The sequence below is a fragment of the Stegostoma tigrinum genome, chromosome 10 (genome assembly GCF_030684315.1).
Source record: "Stegostoma tigrinum isolate sSteTig4 chromosome 10, sSteTig4.hap1, whole genome shotgun sequence".
In the NCBI taxonomy this organism is placed as follows: Eukaryota; Metazoa; Chordata; class Chondrichthyes; order Orectolobiformes; family Stegostomatidae; genus Stegostoma; species Stegostoma tigrinum.
Window position 1 is genome coordinate 68,520,698 of NC_081363.1, and position 27,388 is coordinate 68,548,085.

General features: G+C 41.1%; 1 protein-coding gene across 3 annotated transcripts in view; it reads right to left on the reverse strand.

Moving 5' to 3' along the window:
- Positions 1-27,388, reverse strand: part of fsip1 (fibrous sheath interacting protein 1) — a 353,871-nt gene that overhangs the window by 7,202 nt on the left and 319,281 nt on the right. The gene's annotated exons all lie outside the window — the stretch shown is intronic.

Here is a 27,388-nt window from a genome sequence, read left to right on the forward strand (position 1 = left end):
AGTTTATAAAGCCCATTAAGTGTGTTTAGTTACAAATGACAGATAGCAGGTTAATATTGTGGTTAATAATTCTCCTGCAATAAACAAATTCTTGGAAAATATTGCGTCAATAACTTTTGCCTTCCTGACCTTGCACTCTTGTTTCTATTTTGTATTGCGCATTTCCACAGAAAGGGTATCGCTTTTATTCATAATATCTGTTCCTTCTATGCAGTGTCATGCTCCTCCAAGAAATATAACACAAGTCCTGCTTTGGCTATTTCCAAGCACATTCTTTCTTGTCAGAGATTCCAAGCTTGTCTGAGATCTGTTAAAAACGTCACATTTGATGCCTGGCCATTTAGATATTCATGCCCTTCATTATCCATACTTTACTCCTTACACTGTAGTGTTTATGTTTTGCACATTATGTATGAGTGGCTGTTCAATCAAAGTTGGTCACACTTGACATGTAAAAGCTTTAGGTTAGTAATCAAGGGAGCAGACTTTCAAAGTAATTGGCAAAAGAGCAATTGAGGAGAATATTTTATGTAAAGCAAATTATAATATTTTGGAATGCGTACCTGACATGATGGTGAAAATAAATTCATTAATAGCTTTCAAATGACGTTGAGTATATATTGAAAAAAAAGCAAAACAAAAACGCCCCGTGCAATGGAAAAAAGAGTCAGGGGACGAACAGGATAGTTTTTCCAAAGAGCGAACATTGGCATAAAGGGCTGTCCGGCATTTTTCTCTACTATAAGATGTTAACCCTTAAAAGTAACCAGGAAAGCTCCAGCATTGAATGGTGTAGAATGGATGAACACAGCAGGCCAGGCAGCATCAGAGGAGCAGGAAAGCTGACGCTTCGGGTCGGGACTCTTCTCCAGAAATCGGAGAGGGGAAGGGGGCTCTGAAATAAATAGAGAGGGGGATGTCAGTGAAGAGGGAGGGATGGGTAGGTGAGAGGAAAGGCGGACAGGTCAAGGAGGCTAGTCTCATCCCTGCCGCCTTGACCTGTCCGTCTTCCCTCCCACCTACTCACCTCTGCCTCCTTACTGACCAAACCCTGTCCCAACTCCCTACCTACACTCACCTTTACTGGCTCCATCCCCGCTTCCTTGACCTGTCCGTCATCTCTCCACCTATTTACTCCTCTATCCACCTTCAATCATCGCCTCCCCCATCTCTATTTATTTCAGAGGCCCCTCCCCACCTCCATTTCTGAAGAAGAGTCCAGGCGCAAAACGTCAGCCTTCCTGCTCCTCTGATGCTGCCTGGCCTGCTGTGTTTATCTAGCTCTACGCCTTGTTATTTCAGACTCCAGCATCAACAGTTTCTACTATCTCCAACATTGTATGTTCTGTTTGTTATTATCCAAATGTTATCTTCCTTCTGGCATTCTTTTGAATTTTTTTGCACTGAAGAAAGAAATGTGTTCAATATATTTATGCATTTGCTGTGCTATCAAATCCATGAACAAATATAACTTCCTAGTATGTTATTACTTGTGCTCTAACTAATTTTGTATGAAAATATTTACCTCACCAACATCCACTATGTATGCAGGTGCCAACAACAAAAACAGAAATTGCTGGAAAAGCTCAGCATCTGTGAAGAGAAATCAGAATTAATGTTTTGCCTCCAACCCTTTCCCAGAATGGGAGCAGCATCCACAGTTATCTTGGGTTCTTTTTATGTATGCGGGTGGGTCATTTCACATGTTCAGTTGGACTAGACAGTTCCTGAAAGCCACAAAAGGTTGCCCCAAAATGATAGCCTTATCAGATTGTGTTCTATTGTACTGAACTTCAGCTATTCAAGTTAATGTTCTTTCTAGCGTTGCCAAAAATGTAACTAGATAATTATATTTTTGTTGAGAGTATGCGACTTGCAATATACATTTCCATCAACTTTTAATGTCAGATGTAATAAGGATTGCACTTAATAGAATGGTTTTACGCATCTCAAGAATTTAGAGGATTGAAATTCCATTTTTACCTTGTAAATTCTAGGAAGATATTGGGGCATTTAAACATATTTAATGTGTGAGCTTTTGTAACATTATCTTAGCAACAGAGAATAGCCCATTATCACCAGTTTAGTAACAGGGAATGACCTATAATGACATTGTTGGCTTAGCACAAACACACATTAGTTTCCCACACCGCTTCCAACTGGTGTTTCATTGTCCAGCAGCAGTAATACAATGTAAACAGCATAATGTGCTCCACAATTGGTTCAAAAAAGCTTTTACAGCTGATGTATCATTCAGGAGCTTGAGTTTTCTTAAGGATAAAGACAGATCTCTTATAGGCCTAATGATTTATCTTTGCTTTATTATGGAATAATCAATTGCATTATTTCTGCATGCATTTCTCATAAAAGTTTCTTCAGCTTAGTAGTTTTCTTGGCATCTTCTTTTAAGATATTTAAATCTCTCACAATTTAATTACTTGTCTTCTAATTTTTAATCAATTCAATATTTTTAAACAAATAACCAATTGGAAAATCAACATTCCAAGATAGGATAATCCATGCAGCTTGTTCCCTATATTAAGATGAACATAAGGTGTTCTTCCCATGTCTTGTGTTCTGCTGAATTGATTTGTGGGCAGTTGTAAAATGCAATCACAGAGTGGAAGGCATGCATGTATGTGCAAAGACCACACATCTCATCATATTGTTATCGTGTCTACTTGTTGAGCACATGAGTTCGGTACACAGTACACATCTAATTATGTGTAGCTCCAATGCTGGCTACTTTATTTGGGCACACATCGCAAGCCAGATCACATATGTATCTAAGTCGATAAAATGCAGAACTGTCTGACCTGCTGTGCTCCTCCAGCTCCGCATTTTATCGACTCTGACTTGCAGCACCTGCAGTCCTTGCTATCTCCTATTCCGTATGTAACTAAATTTCGTCATTTGGGAGTACAGAACTTGAATACTGCTGAAGAGAGAGACATGTTGCCAAATCTTTTTGTCTTGTCCTTATCAGGGCAGGCACAAAAACACTCAATTTCAAACAATCAACACTGTATCTCCTGCAGGAAAGAAGAATGCTGATTGATTGACAAGCCAACTCTGATTTGTTGTGGAGTTGAGGAAAAAGAAACAGGGAAACAAAGGCTCCTGAGCTCCTGGCAATTCATTAAAAGTACAAGTCTTGAAAATATGGGACATACAAAAGGAATATGATCAAGCTTTGTATTTTGTGTTTAAATTAGCCAGGTGCTTGGCATCCCTACAGCTCCTCACTGCTTTCTCCATGACAATGTCTCAGCCAATCACAATTAACTTGCCAACAACTCAGCTTTCTGTGGTATAAACTGATGTGGTTGCTTGATATTTGGTAGTTGTGTATTTGTCCTAATGAATGCAAAACAATAAGTTTTCAGTGTTATGTCTCTCTCTTCAGTAATATTTCTCTATCCACTTGTTGGCTACTTGGATTGGGTATGTGGCACGTACCCAATCTTATGCATTTCCTACACCCTTCAAGAATTCCAATTTTAAGGTTCAACAGGCTCACCTCAGAAGAAGAACGAACCAAACTTTCAACAGTGTTTTCAGATTTTAGAAAAATAATTTGGTAAACTTCAGTTTAAATATTCAAGAGAATTCGAGAATACAGTCAAACTATATCTTGCTTCAAATATTTATATATTCCCCATAAAGTTTGTTCATGAAATGCAAAGGGCTATTGTTAATGAGGATGAGATTAGCATAGAAGTCCAAAGGAATCTGTGAAGCATCCTCAGTACATCACAGTGGACCACTTAGCATTGCATTCTTTTCAGAAAGCTGTTGAAAGCCAATGATTAGTATTCACTCACTCCATAAGCATCAGATCTATAGGGTCATTTGACATTGTTCAATCTATTTTAGTTTTGAGCCTGCACTAATGTAAGCTTAAAAAAATCAGATGAAAGGCTTGCTTAAGCACAGCCTCATTTGTGAAGTAAGGCCCAAAAGCTGAAAAGCGGCAGCTGACAAAGTCAGTAGAACAATCTCACTGTCTCAGACAGATCTCAAAAGGGTAAACAAGACCATAAAAGCTCTTTAATGACTGCATAAAGGTGAAGTAGTTAGGGTCACTGCAGCCTGTCATTAAGAGGAGCCTATAATTACTCTGATGGCACGTCGATAGAACGGGTTCAATCTCAAGTACCACAGCCTTCACTGTAAGTATTGCTCAGAACAAATTCAGAGTGTCTCAGTCTCTTGTGTCTCTGCAATGACCTTTCAGCAGGAATTCAATGCATGTTATTATCAGTATATCCCCATACCCCGCTTCCTGCTGAACCAATTGACCCTTGTCCCCCTTTCCTCCAAAGGTTTTGTTCTTAACTGCATTCCACATTCCATGTGAGACTATAGGATAGATCTTAATTCTCAGCTGGGTGCAGCTGAAATTCCAAGTTATCAACGTCTCATATATTCCTGCTGTGAATTCTGGCTTAGAGTTGAGACATTCAGGAAATATCTGTCTAAGAATTACAGCCACTTATTTTCTACTAAAATTGCATAAAAAAGTTTGAACACTCCAGCCTTGTAATCCTTGTCACCATCCCAAGCGTTCTGTAAATTGTATTACAGACCAAAAAGGATCATACACTGCCTCCTTAAGACACTGTTGGATTTAGTCCAAAATGATAGAAATAAACATGATAAATATATTTAACTCGCACACCTATCATGAATTAAAAATAACTACAGTAGTCTTCAAAGTATTTGACAGCAAGTAATTTGAGAAAAAGGTTTCAGTCCTGGGTTTAAGAATCACTAGATTTCTACTTTGTTATCCCCAGTGAGTAATTTGATACCTGTCCATCAATGTAAATTGCTTTTGAAGATGTTAAAGTACCAAAGGTATTTAGGGAATGTGGTGAAACTATTATAGACATCATATAATTTGTAGAGGTTTGTTACTCCGACAGGAAGACATTTTTCCATTAAGTGGGATTTAATCCTGAAACAACAGAAGTCATTGAAATTAAAGATCAGAAAATTACAATTTCTCCCGAGGTTTTATTGTCAATTACATTCTTAAGACTCATTTAATAGTAAAGACTAACAAAGTAATGTTTCAACTCCGAATAGAATACCTGGAATGGGGATTTACAGTTGTTTGCATCACATCACATATGCACTGGTGCCCATTTTATACCATGAGATATACTCAAATCCTCGCAGGTATTTTGTGTTTTGTTTAATAGATCGCACTGTTGCACAGGCTAGTCTCTGAGAGCATAGTCAGATAAAATGTTGTGTGGGACTCACTAAGGTTCCTACAACAGCCACCACTTAGGCTACTGGGGTCCTGAGGGAGATCTGCAACTGGTGACAAAAACTTTCAAAGTAGCAAAGGGAAGCAAAACGTCACAGCAGGGCCACCAGTCTGGGATCCCAGTTCACAATGAAGATTGGGCTCCAGCTGAGGCTCAATAGCCCAGACAATGGTCATCCAGCTGAACAACTGGTTATATTACCTCTAGGCCTCAGTCCAAGACTCCTATAGACAGTTGAAACTGCAACCAGCTGAGGGAACACATTAAAAACAAAAAAAATTACAGATGCTGGACATCAGAAACAAAACCAGAAATTTCCAGAAAAGCTCAGCAGGTCTGTCAGCATCTGTGGAGCAAAACCAGACTTAAGGTTTTGTGCCCAGTGACCCTTCCTCAGAACACATGAGTGGATATGGCGTTCAGAAATATATGAGCCATACAACATTTGCTGAGATCAGCCAGGAATTGTTGAAGGAGGAATGAGTTTAGATATTACTACAGCAGAACCCATTGATAATACACCAGGAATGATGTAACAGTGTTGTGCAACCGATTTTAAGCTGTCACTGAGGTCTGCTGCTGATCCTTCGAAGGAACTAAAAGAAACAGTTCAAGTCAATGGCTTTGACTTCCCCTGGTACAGCATGGCAACTGAAGTTGTAAAGTGTGAGGTATCTGACAGTCATAGGATCAACATCTGTGACGATCCACCTGAAGAGGCACAGCATCAACTACAGCATCGTGTTCATTTCTGGACATCACACTTCAGGAAGGATGTAAAGATTTAAGTGGGAATGCAGATGAAATTTACTTGAATGGCACTAAGAATTACAAGTTTCAGTTATCTGGACAGCCAAGAGATTCTCTTGAGAACAGAAAACAGTAAGAGTAGGTTTAATTGAGGTGTTCAAGCTTATAAATTGTTTGAAAAAGTATTTCAGGAAAAACTTTCCAGTGGCAGAAGGGTGGGTAACTCGTGGACACAAACTTAAGGCGATTAGTTAAAGAATCTGAGGAAGAATGAGATAACATGGTAAGTTGTTGTGATTGTTGAATCACAACTGTTTTCTTTTCTGTTGATTGTTGTATGTTGTTGACTCCATTAGCTGAAAGGGTAGTGGTAGCAGATCCAGTAAAAAGGTCCAAAAGATGATTGGATAAAGCTTGAATAGAAAACAATTGCAGGGCAAGAAGAAATAGTCTGGAGCAAGATTAACTAAAGAGCCCTACCAAAGAAGCAGAATGGGAATATTGGACCAAATGGTCTCTTAGATTGTATCATTCTATGATTCTATGATTTGGCCTTAGAAGTCAATGCTGTGACAATAAGTTCAAAGCTGACACCAAAATATAAATTACATAATCAAAGGAGACCTTTTTCTGACAGCATGAGTGAAATGATTATCAGTAGGGATGCTGTTAACTGTGAATTTTATGTCATTTCATCTTAGTTTGTTGAATAATTTTCATTGCAGTCTGACCCTCTAATTGTCCCTGTTCAAATTCCTCAATAAAGTCAGGCTTACTTAAAATGAAAATATTTTAAAAGAAAATTCAATTAATACGTTAAATAAGTATCTCTCTATGTAACTTAATCCTCAGGATTTGGTTTGTCCTTTAATCTCCTGAGTTTCAACCTTCAAAATATCTTTTAAATGCAGAGCGTCGGGGATATCCACCATACTATTTAGTATTTCCTGTACTTGAAAAGGTAGTGTGTAGAAGATATCCACTGTACAATCTCATTTGTTTCCTATATTTGCAAACAGACAAATAAATTTGACTGAACAATGCAAAGAAACAGTAGGAAAGGTGTAAACTAACTTGGTCAGCAGTGACCATCTCACAAATGACCTGGCACCAAACAAGAGAACATCTTTCAGCCCTAATAGTCAAACGCCTGCTAACGCATTGGTGAGTCTTGTTTGACAACCAAACCTAAAATCTTCAATTACATGCTCTTGCATAAAACTAGCCAGATGAAATAAAGGTCACAAAGCTAACTAAAACAGAGACGTGGTTAAAGTAAGAAAACTAAAGCAAATGACTACAGGTCTAAAATTTTCTTAACACATAGACACAGTGGAGTCATTTGTGAAATAGTTACACATACCAAAGTTCATCTACCCTTTAATTAGAGCTAAAGCATTAACTAAAGCTGCAACATTTTGCTGTGTTAAAAACAAATCAGTGAACTATGCAATGTTGCATCTTGGGTGCCATAAACAGTAGTGTGAATGTCAGTGATTCCTAAAATACCTTAACCTAGTAGTAGATATATGAAATTTTGACCCAGCCTAAAGCATCCCAGTTTGCTGTTGCCAGCTGTCAGATGAATTTTACTGTTTTCTGTTGGTCAAGATTGAAACCAGCAATGATAGCAATTCAGAGGAATTCTGAGCAATGGTGTTAAACAAGAGGAGTGGAGACTCAAATAAACTAAAAGAATGGCCAAGTTTTAGGACTGAAAGAATGCACAGTTACAGTTACAGGATGTAAGAAGGCTAACAAGGAAATGAAGGATGGTGCATCACAGTTAGGCTCACAGAGAACATTCTCCATGGCTTAGGTAGGACTGATGGAGAAAGGAGGAGTCTGATTGTAGAGGCTAAAAAAGTAGCTTCAGAGAAAGAGAGAGATGGTCATGGGTTTGGAAGTCAACAGAAAGTTCAAGCACAGCAAAGAGGAAAAGAAAATGAGAGGTGAGACAGCAGTTTACCAGGTCACAGGCATCAAAATTGGGTTTTCAGATGAATGGGGTGATGAAAAGCAGTTTTGGAAGGAAAGATTCAACATCTGATGAAGCACAACTACTTGCAAAGTCAAGGACCTTTTAACACGGTAAAAGTTAGTCGGGGCAATCATATGTTTAATGGCAGAGGAGCAAGTAGGCAAGGGGTGGATTTCATAGACAAGATAAACTGATTTAATACCTGGAGCTTTCATCAGAAAGAGCACTCCTTCAAATCAGTCAGGACCCCATAACTTAGAATGGCTGCAAAAATCAATTAGCCTCACATTGCTTGAAAGTGTTGAAATTGAATTTCCAAGGGGCATGTCTGGGCAGGTCCCTTTGCACAACTTCACACCAACTATAGCTTTAAAAAAAAGGTAAGTAACAGATGCCTCTTCTGCAGAAACTGTTCAAACACAAAGGAAGTCTACTGAAACCCAATATGCAATAATGATGCTGAAGACGCCTCTGTTTCAACAGCATCTTAATGGCTTTGACAGCAGGAGGTTGAAACATTTTCATAAATATGGTTTGTTCCCACTCTGTGCCAACAACCGGATGTCATATGATTAAAACATATAAAGGATTGCTTGTTGGTTACAGAAGGCTACAACACCCAGGAGAAGTTGCAGACTGCCACAAGGACATCCAGGACAGTCTGTTGTATTTTGCAAATCAAGTCTGGAACCTATCTCTATTACATGTTGAAACGTATCAGAAAGACAGAACATTTCAGTTCCATAGCACCCACTTTGGTACAGGATGGAGTGCAAATTTTAAAAGAGGCCACCTCCAGAAGAACAGCCAACTTGTATCTGCCCTAACATCCCACCTGGAGCTTCAGGACCAACAAAACAACATTGCAATGTATTAATTCACTCTGTAAGGGATTCAGTTAGTAGCAGATAGGGAAGGCCATCCTTGATCATTCCTGTCACAGACTAAAGGAGGGGAGGGGACTAAATGAGAATACGGCAGAGGCCCCACTGCCACTATCTAGCATGATTAAATGCCCCCACCACCATCTAATTCACCACAGGAGACACATGAAATTCTACCCTCAATATGCATTCATTAAAAGTCATGAAAAAGTAGAAATAATCATTTATTACAATAATATGGAAGAACCATCCCCACAGGATTTTCTTCCTCAGCCCATTGGGTTAACTTCATCCAGATGTATGCAGGAAAACAGAACTGCAACACCAGAATAAAATATTGGGCTGGATTTTCTAAGGACCAGCTATTATAACCAGATTGCCATTTTGCTCCTATTTTTGTCTCTGAAGATGAGCTTTGCATTTCTGGCAGGAGACTCGATCATGGCTCCTTGAGCAATGTGGAGTGTACCTTAAATCCAACAATGTCCTTGTGATGCAGGATAATTAGAGGAAGGCAAACCATAGATTCTTCCACACTGCAGTAGTTGGTCTGTCCTGTGATGTAAGTGTTCAGCAACACAGCTAGCCACTTTGACAGCTCCTGAGATGCAGGAAGTGTGGGTTAGGGTACCAGGTGTGTAGAGTGCCAGGAGCCAAGTGAGGAGGGTATCAATGTGCAAGGTGGGTAGGGTGCCAGGTAAGTGATAGAATCTCTATGTGAGATCAAGGTGGGCAGGGCTGCATTGGCATCAGTTAAGAAGAGTTAGGATAGGTGTCATGTTCAGCAAGCAGGAAGGAGTCACTGGGTCTGGCACCAGGGTGGGGGGTGTTGGCTCTGGGTGGATTAAATATCAGGAAAAGAGACTGTTCTCAGCAGTGGAAGGTATTGTGTCCCAGCAGAAGAGGGGGTCTCATGTGCTGGAAGATCAAGGAGATGTTGGGTCAGGAACCTAGGAATGTACGTAGCTTGGGGGAGGTGTAGGTGTGTGTGTGCATGTACATTGTTAACTTGGGAAGCCAGTTTAATAGTTACCCAGGAGCTAGATAAGGAGTTTAAACGTGTAACTTTTCTTGGGTAAGTTAACTGCCAATGGAACCCTCCAAATGTACCGACTTAAATGATGTTGTTGGTGGATCCAGGTGTAGGGGAATTATCCATGAGAATTTTCAATTTCCTGTGCAATTTCCTTGGCATTGGTTAATTGGGGATTCTGCAGAGTACTGGCACACAACTCCTACCTACTCTTCAGAAATGACTATTTGGACATTGGAAAATCCAAATCAATTTGGGAAAAGCCTGCGTCTGTTTTGCAAACACTGTTGTTACATTCTCTTCAAAGGCTTTGTTTGGGAGGAAAGATAATACAATATCTAACTCCCCAAGTTGACAAGATGAACATACATCAATGGGAACATTAGGGAATCAGAAGACTGGATAAGTGGCTGCCTATCTCACCAACAAAATATGACACAAAGTACTTGCAACAGAATGTTACAGAATACCAGAAATACCTGTTCATTGCTGACAGCTGACATTACTGTGGTGGCATCAAAGGAGTTTAATGAAATGTGCTGAAATGAAAAAGCAATTGTTCACTTTCTGCTGCTACAAATATCTGCCTCTCATTCCTTACAGTCTCTACAAAGGAAGGCAACCACCCAACAAAATACACAAAGTCATCTCAGGCTTCAAGGTAAACCAAAGTCAAGGTGCATCTGTGTGATAGACTGAAGTCCCATTATATGCAGAAGATGGTCCCAACTCTGCTACAGTACAAAAATCAGTGTGCATACATTGGCTGCATGGCCATAGATAAAGAGTTGCCCAATCATATAAAAAGTACCTGTGTTCTGCCAGCAAATCATGAGTGTTCTATCTGAACAATTGCAGAAGATTTCATTACAAACCACACTATTGCTGCAGCCTGAGCTTGGCTGGTAACCGTAGCAGGAGCCGAAGTGGTGAGAGAATCCAACTGCAACTGTGGCTTGTAGCCTTTTATTCAACATGTGCTTGAGCTTTATTTCTAATACAGACGTATTACGTATATTATTGTTCTACTTGGCCTCAACATTCCAATTTCCCTCTGATTGCATACATTTGATCCCAAGAATGCAATACAGATGTGAAACTGATTTACTGCTGAAAATGCAGAAAATAACTGCAAAAGTTTATAATACTTTAAGGGAATAAAATTGTTGGCCAAACATAAATTATACTAAGATAAGGGTGGAATACTTCGGGTAGCATGGCAAAAATCTGCTTGTCATATAATTTCAGCTCTGGAACATGTGAAAAAACAGGGCAGCTTCCATCCCCTCAGGTCTATCCAACTATTCAAAAAGGTCATGGCTGACCCATGGCCTATCTCTATATACCCAATTTAGGCTCCGATCTCTCAACACTTTGGGTTAACAGAAATCTATGAATCTCAGTGCCATCTTAATTGCCAGTTTCGGAAGAAAATTTCAAACTTCCAACACCTCTAATGTGTTGAAACATTTCCGTATTTCAACTTTAAAAGGTATTTAGAACACCTCCTCTAGACTGAGATGTCCCAACCAGTGAAAGTAATTTCCTTCCATTAATCCTATTCTTAATATATTGAAAACTTTGATAAAATCAAACCCAAACCTTCTAGATTTCAGTAATAATCTATCAGTTTCAGGTTTAAAGGGTTGTGCTGCTCAATGAACTGACTTCTGTTACTTTGTTCAAAGCAGAATTCAAGGGAGCCACATTATTATAAAACTTGTATAAATGTGCCAGCAGGTCTTTTCAAATGCTAGGTCTGGATGGGGGCAAATACCTAGAAATGATCCTTTCTTCAGTTTCAGCAAGATGACAGTGTATGGGTTGCAAACTTTCCGAGTTCTACTTCAAGAGATTGGTATCCTGATTCTGGGTCAATTCACATTGTTGCCTTGAAATCAGAGAAAAATAAAATCCAGTACTATTACCAAGAATGGCAGGACATTTAACACGGTTTCTGAGACCACGCCTGGAGTACTTTGTGCAGTTTCAGTCCCTTACCAGTGAAACAATATACTTGCTAAGGAGGGACTGCAACAAAGGCTCATTAGACTGGGTTCTTGGGTGGTATGAGATTGGGTTGAGTACGTCTGTATGAAGAATGACAAGGGGTCTCATTGGAAGGTATAAAGCTCTACAGGTCTGGATGGACTGGATGCAGAGACAATGTTTGCCTCAGCCAGATGGTTCAGAACAAGATGTAACACTCTCAGGATACGTTGTACACCATATTGCACTGAGGCAACAGAATATTTCTTCATTCAGAATCTGTGGAATTCTCTACCTCAGAAGGCTGTGGAGGTGAAGCCAAGAGACAAGAGGAGACAGCAACAAAATGGCACTGAGAGAGAGGATCATCCATGATCATATTGAACAGCAGAGCAGGCTCAATGGATCAAATGACCTACTTCTTTTCCTAAATAACAAAGTGTGAAGCTGGCTGAACACAGCAGGCCAAGCAGCATCTCAGGAGCACAAAAGCTGACGTTTCAGGCCTAGACCCTTCATCAAAGAGAGGGATGGGGACAGGGTTCTGAAATAAATAGGGAGAGAGGGGGAGGCTGACCGAAGATGGACAGAGGAGAAGATAGGTGGAGAGGAGAGTATGGGTGGGGAGGTCGGGAGCGGATAGGTCAATCCGTGGAGGATGGACAGGTCAAGGAGGCAGGATGAGGTTAGTAGGTAGGAAATGGAGGTGCGGCTTGAGGTGGGAGGAAGGGATGGGTGAGAGGAAGAACAGTTTAGGGAGGCGGGGGCGAGCTGGGCTAGTTTTGGGATACAGTGGGGGAAGGGGAGGTTTTGAAGCTTGTGAAGTCCTTCTGTGTGTGAAGTACTTCTTTTCCTGTTTTCTGGCTCTATATGTCCATCCCATACCCTGCCTGCAGGCTCTCTCTTTCCAGATCCAGTGATTTGTGTCTCACCTCCTACATAAACATCTGGATCATAACACAGCTGCTACAATTTCCATTCTCAGCTTTCCAAATAAACAAAATGACTGCTGTGGGATGATAAGCTAAAACTGTACGCACTAATTCTTTGCGCGCTTAACTCAGCTCTATTCATTCAGCCAACGGAAATCAAATTCTCTGAAAATTCAGGATCCCAGTGTAATCTTCTGTGAATGATAGCCAGGGCTACATTATGAGGACAGATTGCATGAGTGAGGTTTGTACGCTATGGAGTATATAAAATTCAGGATGACCTTACTGTGCCATTTAAAATATGAAAAGGACTTGATAAGATAGTTTCAAGGAACTATTTCCTCTAGCAGGGGAATCAAAAGTAAGTTTGAGGGGGATTACATGTGCCGATCAGGCTGTCCAGCAGGCAGCCATGAGCCCTATGAGAGATACCTCCATTGGCACTGCCTCCATCAGGGAGGTTTTGTGGAATTAAGAACCTTTTAACTGACGAATGACAGGCCTCCCTGTAACTAAAGAGACCAGGGCAGAAATTACCTCTCCCACCTAGATGGCTGCTAGCTGACAGCTCCATTGCTCTCCACTGCCCCCATGGAAATGGTGGCTACTGCCAAATGGGCAGGCCCAAGACTTTCCCCAATCAACATGTGAGCCAGATCAAAGGTACATCAAGGCAGAAGGATTTACAGGTGCAGGGGTTTAGCAGCAAGGGCAGGTAGGTGTCTCTCAATGGGGCACAGCACCCCCCCCCAACTTCCTGATATTGGGTCTCTCAATAAGGCACACACAGCTAGTCCACAGGTCTTCCCGCCCAGAGGTAACTTTGGCACAGATGGCAGGTAGCAGGGTGCTTATAAGTCACCTTTCTAAATGATGAAACACCCTCCCCTCCTTCAATGATGCCATGATAGAAAGAATAAACCGCCCCCAAGGGGCCATCACTGTAAAAGTACAGCAAATCCATGTGGATCCTGGAACAAACAGGGCTTTGGTACTTAAAACAATGACACACCCCCTGTTGTTAGTCACTAACAGTCCCCATTAACAACTATTCACCCCCGTAGCCTGAATATTAGCAATTCCTTTGTCTGTCCAACTGTCTTTCTCTCACTTCGGGCTCTATCCTATCGTTTACTCCCTACCCCACCCATCTCCCTATTTTCTGCATATAAACTGGCATCTTCCCAGCCACCATCAGTTCTGAGGAAGGGTCTCCAGACCCGAAACGTTAACTGTTTTCTCCTCCACAGATGCTGCCAGACCTGTTGAGCTTTTCCAGCAACTTTGTTTTTGTTCTTAAAACAACAGGGTTTGTTAGATCAGAAAATACTACAAATACTCAACAGGTCAGGAAAGCAAAGAGAAATTTTCAAGTGAAATTAACAAATTAATTTGTCATTCATCTGAAAGGCGGTATGTTTCTCTCTACATTTGTTGTATAACCTCTTGATTATTTTTCTCTCAGATTTCCAAAACATGGGGTACTCTTTTTGCTTTAGTTGCAGACTTTAGATATCAACAGAAATGGAGACAAAGACAAGAAATAAAATTACGAAGTGTGGAGCTGGATGAACACAGCAGGCCAAGCAGCATCTTAGGAGCACCAAAGCTGACGTTTCGGGCCTAAACCCAAGGCAGGTTTTTCCCCTCCCAGGAATGATTTAGTAAATGGGCACAAAATGGGAAAATATGGTAAGAATAAAAAAAATTGGCATCTTAACACAGAGTAAAGTTTTCCACTTAATTTTTAAACAGACCTTCAAAATTCACCGTTAAGCAGCAATGACCTTATTTCCATGCACTTGTATCTCAGTAAAATTGTGACTCTGCTGATTTCTATGCCATTTCCAATTTTCCTCTGATTGCAAGAGGAACAATGCAACAAAAATTCCCAATGTATAAATGAGAGCAGTTGCCTGGAGGCTGCATCTCGCCAATTTGTTTGACCAGGCCTTCATCCAAATTGATTTCACCCCAACTGCCTGAAATGTTCAACCAACCTTCTCTACCCTTCATCCTCATATGTCAGAATTGGCTAACCACCAGATCACCATTTCATCATGCCTGCTCTCCATCTGACACATATTATGCCCAGTTTTGGGCCCCATATCTCAGGAAAGATGTACTACCCTGCAGCGGGTTCAGAGGAGGTTCACAAGAATGAGCCCAGGTATGAAAAGCTGAACACATGAGAAACTTTTCAGGACTCTGGGTCTATACTCAATGGAGTTTAGAAGAATGAGGGGGGATCTAATTGAAACTTGCAGAATACTGAATGGCCTGGACAGAGTGGATGTTGGGAAGATGCCGCCATTGGTAGGAGAGAGTAGGACCTGACGGCATAGCGTTAGAGTAAAGGGAAGACCTTTTAGAACGGAGATAAGGAGAATCTTCTTTAGCCAGACAGTAGTGAAGCTATGGAATTCACTGGCACAGAAGGCTGTGGAGGCCAGGTCATTGAGTGCATTTAAGACAGAGGCAGATAGATCCTTGATTGTGGAGGGGATCAAGGGTTACAGACAGAAAGCAGGAGAATGGGGTTGAGAAACTTATCAGCCATGATTGAATGGTGGAGCAGACTCGATGGGCTGAATGGCCTAACTTCTGCTCCTATGTCTCATGGTCTTATGGTTTTATGGTCTTATACAGCACTTCAGTTTCTGACCATTTTCATTTGGAGCTCAGCAATACCCAGGACTTAAAGTTAGAGGAGGTAAATTTAAAACATAAACGAGGAGACATTTCTTCAGCCAGAGAGTGGTGGGCTTGTGGAATTCATTGCCACGGAGCGCAGTGAAGGCCGGGACGTTAAATGTCTTCAAGGCGGAGATTGATAAATTCTTGATCTCACAAGGAATCAAGGGCTTTGGTGAGAGTTCAGGGAAGTGGAGTTGAAATGTCCATCAGCCATGATTTAAATGGCGGAGTGGACTCGATGGGCCAAATGGCCTTACTTCCACTCCTATGTCTTATGGTCTAAATGCTTCTGCAACTTTACTTTGAAGTTACGGGTCAGGACAAAGGCCACAAAATGTCAACTTTCTTGCTCCACTGATGCTGCCTGACCTTCTGTGTTCCTCCAGCTCCACACTGTGTTATCTCTGACATTAGTATGTGTGGTTCTTGCTAGCTCATGCATCTTACAGTTCTTTGCTACATTTCTTAGCATTTGCCCACTTAGTGCTCATTTGGCAGCTGCCATCCTGTTGCAGTGTTCATTACTTCTAGCACGGAGTGGGATGCAGGGAGCTTGTCACAGTGGGAAACACTAAATAGTCCAGGGATGTATATGTCTTGTACAACACTGTGCTACATCAATGTCAGACTGCAGCATGCGTCAGCAGCTTACACAGCAAACACACTGGCTGTGTTATGAACAAATGACAACGTATGAAAGTCAAAAGGGTGGTGTCAAGGACATCTGTGGTCAGTCAGGTGTACCAGCTATTTCAGTAAGTCAAGGGGCTCATCAATTCCAGTGCAGGGGATAACCAGAGTCAGTCAGGTGCTCAGTCCTAGCACAGTCTGTGAAATGTGTTCTTGCAGTCTGCAGATTGGGACACAATCAGTTGTGTTAGCCAAGTGCATCCAGCCTGAAGATTGCAGGTAGTTCAGTCATGTAGTGAGTAGACATTGGTCTGGGGAATGGTCTATTCTTTTCTGCAATGACACAAAGAATGTGATTGAGTACAATGGCAGTAAATGGAAGGACAGTTCATGGTAATGCAAGAGCAGAACAGGTTGTGAAGTGTCACCAGTGAACAGGCAAGAGAAATTAGTAGTAGAAGTTAGACCATGAGGCATGCAGTAATGACAATTGTAGTCCATGACCCTTGGTGAGCTATTTGTGCAGTAGCAAAATTCTACCTGAGACACCACCACTCCAGGTCAAGAATCTGCCATGTTGGGCCAAGAGACCATCACACTCGGCCAGGAAGCTGGCATGCCAGGCCGAAAGTCCGCCATGCGAGGCCAAAAGGCCACTGTGTCTGAGAGACTACCGTTCCTCAGGCCTGGAGTTCAAGTGAGTCATGGCGCTGAGTGTGAGGTAGAAGGCAGAGGTTGGTGGCCCCTACCTCTGTAATTAGCATAAAATCATTGACCTTGGAATACGTCTTATGTAAGAAAATAACATTGGGAAGATTGATGAATGGCAAAATAGCCATAAAGTAGTGTTTCGAAAATTGTGAGAGCTGAAACACTGTAGTGCAACTTGGTTGGTGATATTTGTGATTTCACCAAAATTTGTCAGGATTTGAATTACTGAAAGCATCAAATAAACTTGGGTTTAGAATTATCAAACTTCTTTGCACAGGTTCAAACTCATTTTCTACTTCAAAGTAGCTTTCAGAGTGTATGGCCAAAATACTTATACAAGCTTCTCTGCTCTGACTTTATTCTCATCCTATAGTTAAACGACTAATTGGGTTGTGCCTCTTGACTTTGAACTTTCTTCTTTCAACAATATACCTCATTCCGTGGAAGAATTTCTTGTATGTACTGAATGTAAAGGGGCAGAGTGTGCCACTACCTTCAGGAGAAATTTTGTTACAAGCAAATTGTGAAGGATTAGTAGTGAATTGAGATTTTAACTGTAAACAAAACATCTTTGATGCACTGAAATAAAAGTGAAATTTGTATTCTTGGTTTCAAGGTCTGTATATATAGGATTCCAAGATTTTCTTCAAAAGCAACATACCCCCAAACCAATTTAATATTTCTCTCCCCTTTTATTCCATGACCTCATTCCTTAAAGGAGAGAAGCAAACTGCACTTTGCTAACATGATAGGAGGGAGCTACAAAAATGTGACCTGAGGTCACTTAATCAGTAATCTTTCTGTTATGTGGGGAAAATAGAGGCACTCTAAGGCTCAGTTTGCATGTACGCACATATAAATGTAGATACAGGTTGTATCTACCAGAAAAATGAAGTGCATGATTCATTATCATCGAAGACAAGTATTTAAAACAATGTAATCAGCCTTTCTCACTTCAATACAAAAATCATGATTTATCATTTATCAATTTATCATCCTTTGGTAAATCATAAGAATGTGTGCATGTATTCCTGCGTGCATGTGCTTGTGTATGTGCATGTATATTACTGAACACTAATTATATTGACTATGGGCTAATAATGTGATATTGTGCACAATGCTGTCATGCATCCAGATTAAGATAGTGAAGTCTAAGCAGCAGAATGTCGACTAACATAGTCCTACACATCAGTTGGGGATGTCTCTTTAAGCTGGTGAAGAGGGTGGACCATGCTCAGTCCTCAAAGTCAGCTCAATGAAAAGCAAGGGAGATTATCAAAATGCTGTGGTAAAAAAGTTGGGGAAGTCAACCCTGGGAACTGGAGGCAGCACGTTGGAATGCAGAGGGGATCAGAATCATGAAGTGGAGACAACTTACAACATAAAGTTGGGGAGACGATAGTGCATTTGAGGACACAAGGAAAGGTGGGAATGGAGGGGTTTCTTGATGATCACAATCACTCTGGCCTCAGTGAATGTGATGGTTGGCAAAGAGAGTCTTGCTGAGGGATGAAGTTGCGAGTCAATGTGGTGCATAGGAGCATTTGGGAGTTCGGTAATGAGGGATTTGCTAGGGATTACCAAGAAGAAACAAATATGGAATTAGGAGGGGAACCCTTTAATTACTGGACTGAACCTGTGCCAAGCGTGACCTGTGCTACCTTTCATATACATGCAACTTGAGGTGGCTGGCTATCCCTAGCTGCAGCCATGCTGGAGTAGATAGAGTGTTTCTTGTCTGTCTGAGCATGTGGGCTCTACTGAGTTCCTTCAGGGGTAATTGTATAAATAAGGCACTTTCACAGTAAGTCTGAAAGTACAGTACTCTGCAATGTGAAATGCATAGAGTGTCCAATTGTGTGGGGTGCAAACCCTGATCACTAGCAATCCTGACTGCAGCACTGGTCATTGCAGACTGAAGACAGTCATCTCTGTGAAGGAAACATCATCACTAGAGACTTTAAAAGTGCCATGTGTGGGCCACAAAGCACAGTGACAATGCAAAATTTCATAGGCTGTCCAAGGGCAAGGAACTAAATTCAAACATATGAATAAAGAAACAAGGAACAAGAGGAGGCCATTTGGCCCTTCCACCCTGCTCCACCAGTCACTAAGATCATGGCTATTCTAATGTCAACTTTCTATCCCAGCCACAGTAGAGGGAGGCACAGTGGCTTGTGGTTAGCAGTGCTACCTCACAGCACCAGGACCCAGTTTCAATTCCACGCCTGGGGTATTCTGCACGTTCCTCCTGGGTCTACGTGGGTTTCAGCCAGCAGCTCCGGCTTCCTCCCACAGTCTAAAGATGTGCAGGTTTGATGGATTAGCCATGTTGAAATTGTCCCTATTATCCAGGACGTGCAAGCTAGTTGGAGTAACCATACTAAGTGCAGGGTTACAAGGATATGGTGTTGCTGGCTCTGACTGGGATACTCTTCAGAGGGTTGGTACAGGCTGACTGGCCACTTTCTGCACTGTGCGGATTCTATGATCACTACATTTTCCCAACAATCTTTCATCCCCTTAGTAAACAAGAATCCAAAAACCTCTGGCTTAAAAAATATTTAAAACCTCTAAATCCATTACCTTTTGAGGAACAGAATGTCAAAGAATCACAACCGCCTGAGAGAATTTTGTTTTCCTCGTATCTGTGATACATCAGCAATGTCATCTCGTTAAATTATACACCCTAGTTCTAGATTCGTCCACAAGAGGGAACAACTTTCAAAATCCACCTGAAGTCCACTCAGGATCTTATAAATTTCAGCTGTCACCTCTGACCCTTCTAGTAGATAATACACACCTAGCCTGTCTAGCAATTTCTCCTAAGGCAACCCACTTATTCCAGGCGTACAGCTGGATGAACACAGCAGGCCAAGCAGCATCAGAGGAGCAGGAAGGCTGATGTTTCGGGCCTAGACCCTTCTTCAGAAAAATATTCCAGGTATTAGATCAGTAAACTTTCTCTGAACTGCTTCCACAGCATTAACATCCTTCCGTAAGAACAGTGACCAATACAGTAAACAGTGTAGCCAATGTCCTGTAGAACTAAAGTTTCCTACTGATCTTTTAATGGATGACCAATGGATGTAACCACAGCTGTGGTTGTTGTGGCAGTATAAGAACCAAGTCAATCAAATGAATTTTCATCTTCAGCCAAATGGATATTTCCAATTTGAGCTGGGCTACCAGCCATTTTTTTGGGGAAGCAGGGACAAAATGCTCTTTTTTCTTTTAAACTTTCACATATGCAGACAGTACATCTGGATACCACAACACTAATTACAGGGTATAAATTCTACTCTGATCTGTTCTACAGATGCTGGCAGTGATTCTAGATGTTTTTAAAATCAAACCCTAGACCCTGGCAGTAAAACAGATTTCTTGATTTAGAACAATAGCTCAGATATTTGTGGTGAAATCACAGGTGAGGCTCCTGTTGTTTATGCACAAATGGTACAGCAAGGACAAATACTTGGCTAAAGTCAAATAAAATCAATGCTAAGTTATGTTGATTACTTCAGTATTTAAATGCCTTGAATGGCATGAAATATACACATTGACTTGGTAGGTAAGAACAAGGGTCATCACAGAAAGTTATAGCCTCGCTTATTCCAATCAGCTACCCTTTTAAGGTTGCGATTTGGATTGATCACTGCCAAGCAACCCCTCTGGGGGAAAAATGGACTGTGACAGATACAGAGTCTCAGTCCTTCAAATTTTAATTGTTGTTGGGGTATTTAAAAGCAGTTGTTCAAGTTCAAAGTTGCTCTGTTTCCCACACAGTAATATTATCAACTCACACTTCCAGCAACCTGCCACATTAAAATAATTAAAACCAAAGCAAGTCTAATGCTTCACAGAGACTGTAATGTGAGTGGCTACAGAAAAGTATGGCTCATTCACTCAGCAAACTAGTATCAAAAACTATGTCCCACGAAGTAGGCACAAATTTTGATAAAACTAGCTATGACCAAACCTTTCCACTGAAGCCGAATATTTCAACAGCCATCTGCTGCCTCAGGAAAAGTTACAAGTTTCAGCCATTAACATTGTTACAAAATAACCATTGTGCCCCAAGGCTTTAATATCTATAATGTTTAGGAATAATTAAAGGACTGTTGAGCTATAATCATGTTTTTGTTGATTTTTCACTTGAAAAATGCTCAAAATATTTGTTTTTCTATGCAACATTCCATTAACTTTTCAAAGAATAAAGATTTCAACTCAAAAATATTAAAAAATTGTGGCAAGGGCTATGGTACAAACTATATATCAGCCAAAGTACCACTATGTTAGCCAGAATTCAATACAGGAAGCAGAATGGCATCTATGAAACATGCAAAGATTAAGCCAGTCCAAGCTATGCATCCTCACAACACCTCAGCATAACTCATATTAGACAGTAACACTGCGAATGCAAGCTGTTCAAAACTATCTTGCCAAAAATAATGCTAAGATCATAAATGTAGTGTCATTTGATTGTAAGACAACGACAGCTGACTACGAAACATAAAACAATTAACCTCCAACATGCAGAACGTCCACTGAAAAGTCAGATTACATCCTTGGCAAGGATGTTTATTTTAATAGTTGTGTCTATATTGTACAGCCCTAAAAATCCATGCAGCCAATCGCCTGAGAGAATCAAAGGAAAATTGGGCAACATTTTTCCACATGAAAGCTGGTAGAAATCTGGGACTCTTAATGCTGCAAAAAGCTGTGGGTGTAGGTACAATCAAAGCTTTTAAAGTTTGTACTAAAAAGTGGCAAGTAACATTTGTGTCACACAAATACCAGGCAATACCCATCTCCGAAAAGAATCGACTAAACCACAATCCATTTATCAAGATCCTTAGGGTTACCAATGACAAGAAAATGAACTGATTGGTTATATAAACAAAGTGGTTATATGAGCAGGTCAGAGGCTAGGAATCCTGCAGCAAGTATTCGACCTCCTGCCTCCTCAAAGCCTGTTCATCACCGATAAGGTAAAAGTCAGGAGTGTAATGGAATACTCCCAATTGCCTGGATGGGTGCAGGCTCCAGCAATCATCCAGGACGAAGCAGTTCGCTTAAATGGCACCAAGTCCACTCTCTCTACCACTTACACTCAGTAGCAGCTCCCAGGTCCACTGCAAAAATTCATCAAGGCTTCTTAGAATCATCTTCCATGCCCAAGACCATGACCATCTAGAAACACAAGGGCAGCAAGTACATTGGCAGCACCACACACCTGCACATTCCCCTCCAAAACACTCACCATCCTGACTTGGAAGTCTATCACCGTTCCTACAGTCTCTTGTGTCAAAGTCCTGGAAATCCCTCATTAACATCAATATGGATCTCTGGAAATGGGCCAAACACAGGCAAGAGGGACTAGCTTCCCAAAGTAAAACTAGTTCCTCTTGCCTGTGTTTGGCCCATATCCCTCTAAACCTTTCCTATTCATGTACCTATCCAAATGTCTTTTAAATCTTGTAATCGTAACTGCATATACCATTTCCTCTGACAGTTCATTCCACATACGAACCACCCTCTGGTTGGAAAAAGTTGCTCCTCAGGTCCCTTTTAAATCTTCCTCCTCTCACATTAAAAATATGCCTCCTGGTTTTGAACTCCCCCACCCTTTGCTCTTCACCTTATTTATTCCCCTCATGATTTTATAAACCCCATATGGCCACCCCTCAGTCTCCTACGTTCCAGTGAAAAAGGTCCCAGCCAAACCTGACAGAGCAGAAAACAGTACAGGCCCTTCGGCCCATGAGGTTGTGCTGAACTTTTACGCTAATCCTAAGGTCTATCTAACCTCCGCCCCTACCTTATACTATCATCCACGTGCCTATCTAATAGCCACTTAAATGCCCCTAATGAATCCAACTCCACTACCCTCTCCGGCAATGCATTTCAAGCCCTGACCACTCTCTGGATGAAGATCCTACCTCTGACGTCTCCCCTACATCTACCTCCACTCACTTTAAAATGATGTCCCCTCGTAAAGGCTACCTTCACCTGAGGAAAAAGTCTCTGGCTGTCTACTCTATCTATACTTCTGATCATTTTGTACACCTCTCTCAAGTCACCTCTCATTCTTCGTTGTTCTAAAGCAGAAAGCTCTAGCTCTTTCAACCTTTCCTTGTAAGGCCTTCCCTTCATTCCAGGCAACATCCTGGTAAATCTCCTCTGCACCTTTTCCAATACTTCCACATCTTTCCTGTAATGAAGTGACCAAAACTGGACACAATACACCAGTTGTGGTCGAACCAGGCTTTTGTACAGCTGGGGCATAACTTCACAGCTCTTTAACTTGATCCCTCTATTAAATGAAAGCTAACACACCATACGCCTTCTTAACAACTCTATCCACCTGGATGGTAGCTTTCAGGGAGCTGTGAACATGAACCCCAAGATCCCTCTGCTCCTCCACACTGTCAAGAATCTTTCCGTTAACCCTGTGTTCTGCTTTCAAGTTTGTCCTTCCAAAATGAATCACTTCATACTTTTCAGGGTTAAACTCCATCTGCCATTTATCAGCCTAGCTCTGCATCCTATCAATGTCTTCGTAAACCAGAACAGCCCTACCCACTGCCCACAACGTGACCCACCTTTGTATCATCCATGAACTTATTAATCCACCCTTCTGTAGCCACTTACTAATTCACTCCTTCTTCCAAATCATTTACAAAAATCACAAATAGAAGAGGACTCAGAACAGAACCCTGTGGTACACCTTATAGCTTAAGGTTCCCTCCAGTCCTGGCAACATTCTGGCAAATCTTTTCTGAACCCTCTCCAATTCAGTAATAATATTCTTCCTATAGCAGGCCACACAAAAATGACCTCATCAACATCCTGTACAACTTCAATATGACAGGCCAATTCCTATACTCAAAGTCTGAGCAATGAAGGCAAGCGTGCTAAATGCCTTACTCACCAAGTCTACCTGTGATGCAAATTTCAAAGAACTATGGAATTGAACCCCTAGGTCTCTCTGTTCAACAGCAGTAGCCAGTGTGCTTCAACATCGTATGCTACGATATGATTATTGCTGGACAGCATCGTTGCGAAGTAGATTGACATATTTTGAGGAACATAGTAAACAGTTAAGCCTCTCAAATCCATTACATCATTTTAGTTATAACATCTGCACCTCAACTTCATATCCCTTTACGATCTTACCTAACAAAAATCTAGGATTTTGTCTTTAAAATCACTCATTGGACTTGTGTCACTGGCTGGGACAGCATTTATTGCCTGTCACTAGTTCAGCTTGACAAAGTTGTGATGAGCTGTCTTCTTAAGCTACTGCAGTCCATGTGTGTAAGTAGACGCATAATGCGAGGTTTAGTTTGGTCAGCATGGACATGTTGGACTGAAGGGTCTGTTTCTGTGCTGTATGATTCTATGACACATATTGTCTAGTGCTGGAGTATTGTGCTGAGAGAACTCTTGGAAACTGTCCTCAAAAGTTTGGGTTTATTGGACAGTACAACAGCAAGCAAAGGGATTAACAAATCAAGCAGTTCCTGTCAGCCATGAAGCTGCATTTCCCAGCCCTTCAACGGTGTAGGCAATGGTTGACTCATTTGGTAAAAGTACAGTCAGAGATGGGAAAAATAGACTTAATGGAATGAAAGAACAAGTGATGGATTATATTAATGAAGACATCATTGTGTTTGTAGTAATAAGTGGTGTGAGTGTTTTATGGAATGTGGCTAACTGAAATAAAGCTCTCATGTAAAAGTATGCACTTGAGTTCTATTAACAACAGTTTGCTTTTAAGTATAATATTATATACTGGTTGATGTTACTGCGTACTATGGCAGAGCTTCCAGATCAGGCAGTCCTGTGCCTTTAAGACAGTTACATAACAATACGACATGGGATGTTCTGGTTAAGGATTCCTCTCGTACCTTCAGTCAGTTCCTTTCTCTGCGCAGTGGTGATGGTGTAGTTGGTCAGCCGTGTACGTATACTGTACAGTAATATCAACAATCATAGTCCCAATATTCTACAAACATGTCCCAATATGTGTAAGCTTGTGATATTGCAGCCTTGAAAAATGTTAGTGTTGTAATTTAACTTCAGACATCTGACTGAAGAAGAGTTGGCCATGTGCAGTAGAAGACACTTGTTAGACCTCAGCAGAGCATTGTGCGCAGATCTGGGCACCACATTATATGAAGGAAAATGAGAGCATGGGAATGAATGTGGAACTGGTTTACAAGAATGATTCCAGAGATGACGAACTTCAGTTATGAGGATTTATTGAAGAAACTTTGGAAAAAAGAATACAGCCATGGACTATTTTCAAAACGGTGAGAAAATTTGTAAAGCAGAAGTACAAATGGATCTGGGAGTGTTGGTCCAGGATTCTCTAAAGGTTAACTTGCAGGTAGAGTCCGTAATTAAGAAAGCGAATGTAATGTTGTCGTTTATCTCAAGAGGGTTGGAATATAAAAGCAGCAATGTGCTTCTGAGGCTTTATAAAGCTCTAGTTAGGCCCCATTTAGAATACTGTGTCCAATTTTGGGCCCCACACCTCAGGAAGTACATACCGGCGCTGGAGCGTGACCAGTGGAGATTCGCACGGATGATCCCTGGAATGCTAGGTTTAACGTACGATGAATGGCTGAGGATCCTGGGATTGTATTCATTAGAGTTTAGAAGGTTAAGGGGAGATCTAATAGAAACTTACAAGATAATGTATGGCTTAGAAAGGGTGAACACTGGGAAGTTGTTTCCGTTAGGCGGGGAGACTAGGACCTGTGGGCACAGCCTTAGAATTAGAGGGGGTAAATTTAAAATGGAAATGAGGAGAAATTTCTTCAGCCACAGAGTGGTGGGCCTGTGGAATTCATTGCCACGGAGCACAGTGGAGGCCGGGACGTTAAATGTCTTCAAGGCAGAGATTGATAAATTCTTGATCTCACAAGGAATTAAGAGCTACGGGGAGAGTGCAGGGAAGTGGAGATGAAATGCCCATCAGCCACGATTAAATGGTGGAGTGGACTCGATGGGCCGAATGGCCTTACTTTCACTCCTATGTCTTGTGGTCTAAATTAGGACTAATTTCCCTTGGACAGAAGAAGGCTAAGCGGAAATGTTTTAGAAGTTTTCAAAATGAGTGAGCTGGGTAGAATAGATAGGGAGAAACTATTCACTTTCACAAAATGAACAAGAACAAGAGGGCATAGATTTAAATTGATTGACAAAAGAAGCAACAGAGAAAAGAGAAAAACCACTTTCGCACAGCAAGTAGATCGGGTATGGAATGCTCTGTCTGGAAGTATGGTGGTGGCTGGTACTCAAGAGGAGATTGGGTGAAGATTTGCATAAAAATAATATGCAAGGGTATGGAGAAAAAGTAGGAGGCTGACACTAAATAATGATGGTCCATTAATGAGCTGGTGCAGGCACGAAGGGCCAAATAGCCTCCTTCTGTGTCAAAACACTCCTTTGATTCCGTGAGGTTATTTGGACCAGTATAATGTAAAGCACAAACTGCATCAGTTACTATCCGTCAGATCAGGCCTTTGATACTATGCTAATGCAGCATCTTCAAATCCAATCATACCACCATTAGTGTGCATGCTTTCCACTGCCTAGGATATAAATTCTGGAGTTCCCTCCCTAAACTTCCGCGTCTCTTCCTCACCAAGAAGCTTCATAAAATTTAACACTTTAACGAAGATTTATTTAATTGTCCTAATACCTCCTTATGTAGTTCGGTATCAAAAATGCTTCTACTGAGTTTGCTGTAATGCAAGTTGCAGTAGCTCAAAGTCAAATTGCGTTTGATTACACTCTCCTGAAGTGCCATGGCCACTTTACTGTAATAAATGTACTAAATTAATGAAAATCATTGCTCAATTCTTTGAACTTCTTTGAATATTAAAATATTATTTCATGTTGATAAAGTGATGTGTACCAGGAACAAGATATACTGCAAAAATTCACCAAATATCGTCAGACAGCACCTTCCCAAACCCATGACCACTTCCATCTAGAAGAACAAGGGCAGCAGATATATGGGAATAACACCACCTGCAAGTTCCCCTCCAAGTGACTCACCATCCTGACATGGTATTGACTAAATATATGTCCATTTCTTCACTGTCGCTGGGTCAAAATCCTGGAACTCCCTCCCTAACAGCACTGTGAGTCTACCTACAGCACATGGACTGCAGTGGTTCAAGGAGGCAGCTCACCACCACTTTCTCAACGGCAACAGCAAAGCCCACATCCCATGACTTAGAAAAAAGTTAGGATATACTTTCTGATTTGTGTCAATACTTTAACAGAAATCTAATGACCCATCTTATCAGTCAATTAGGATAGCATTACCCACATAGAAAATAAAATTAAGGGTTGCTTCCACCACCATAATTCCAGGAAGGAACCATAATCAATGAAGTAGACATTGCTTTGAATAGTGCAGTGAAAGCTCAATTCTCTGACTTGCTCTATCTGAAAATGTTTGTGAAATCACCCACTAGCTT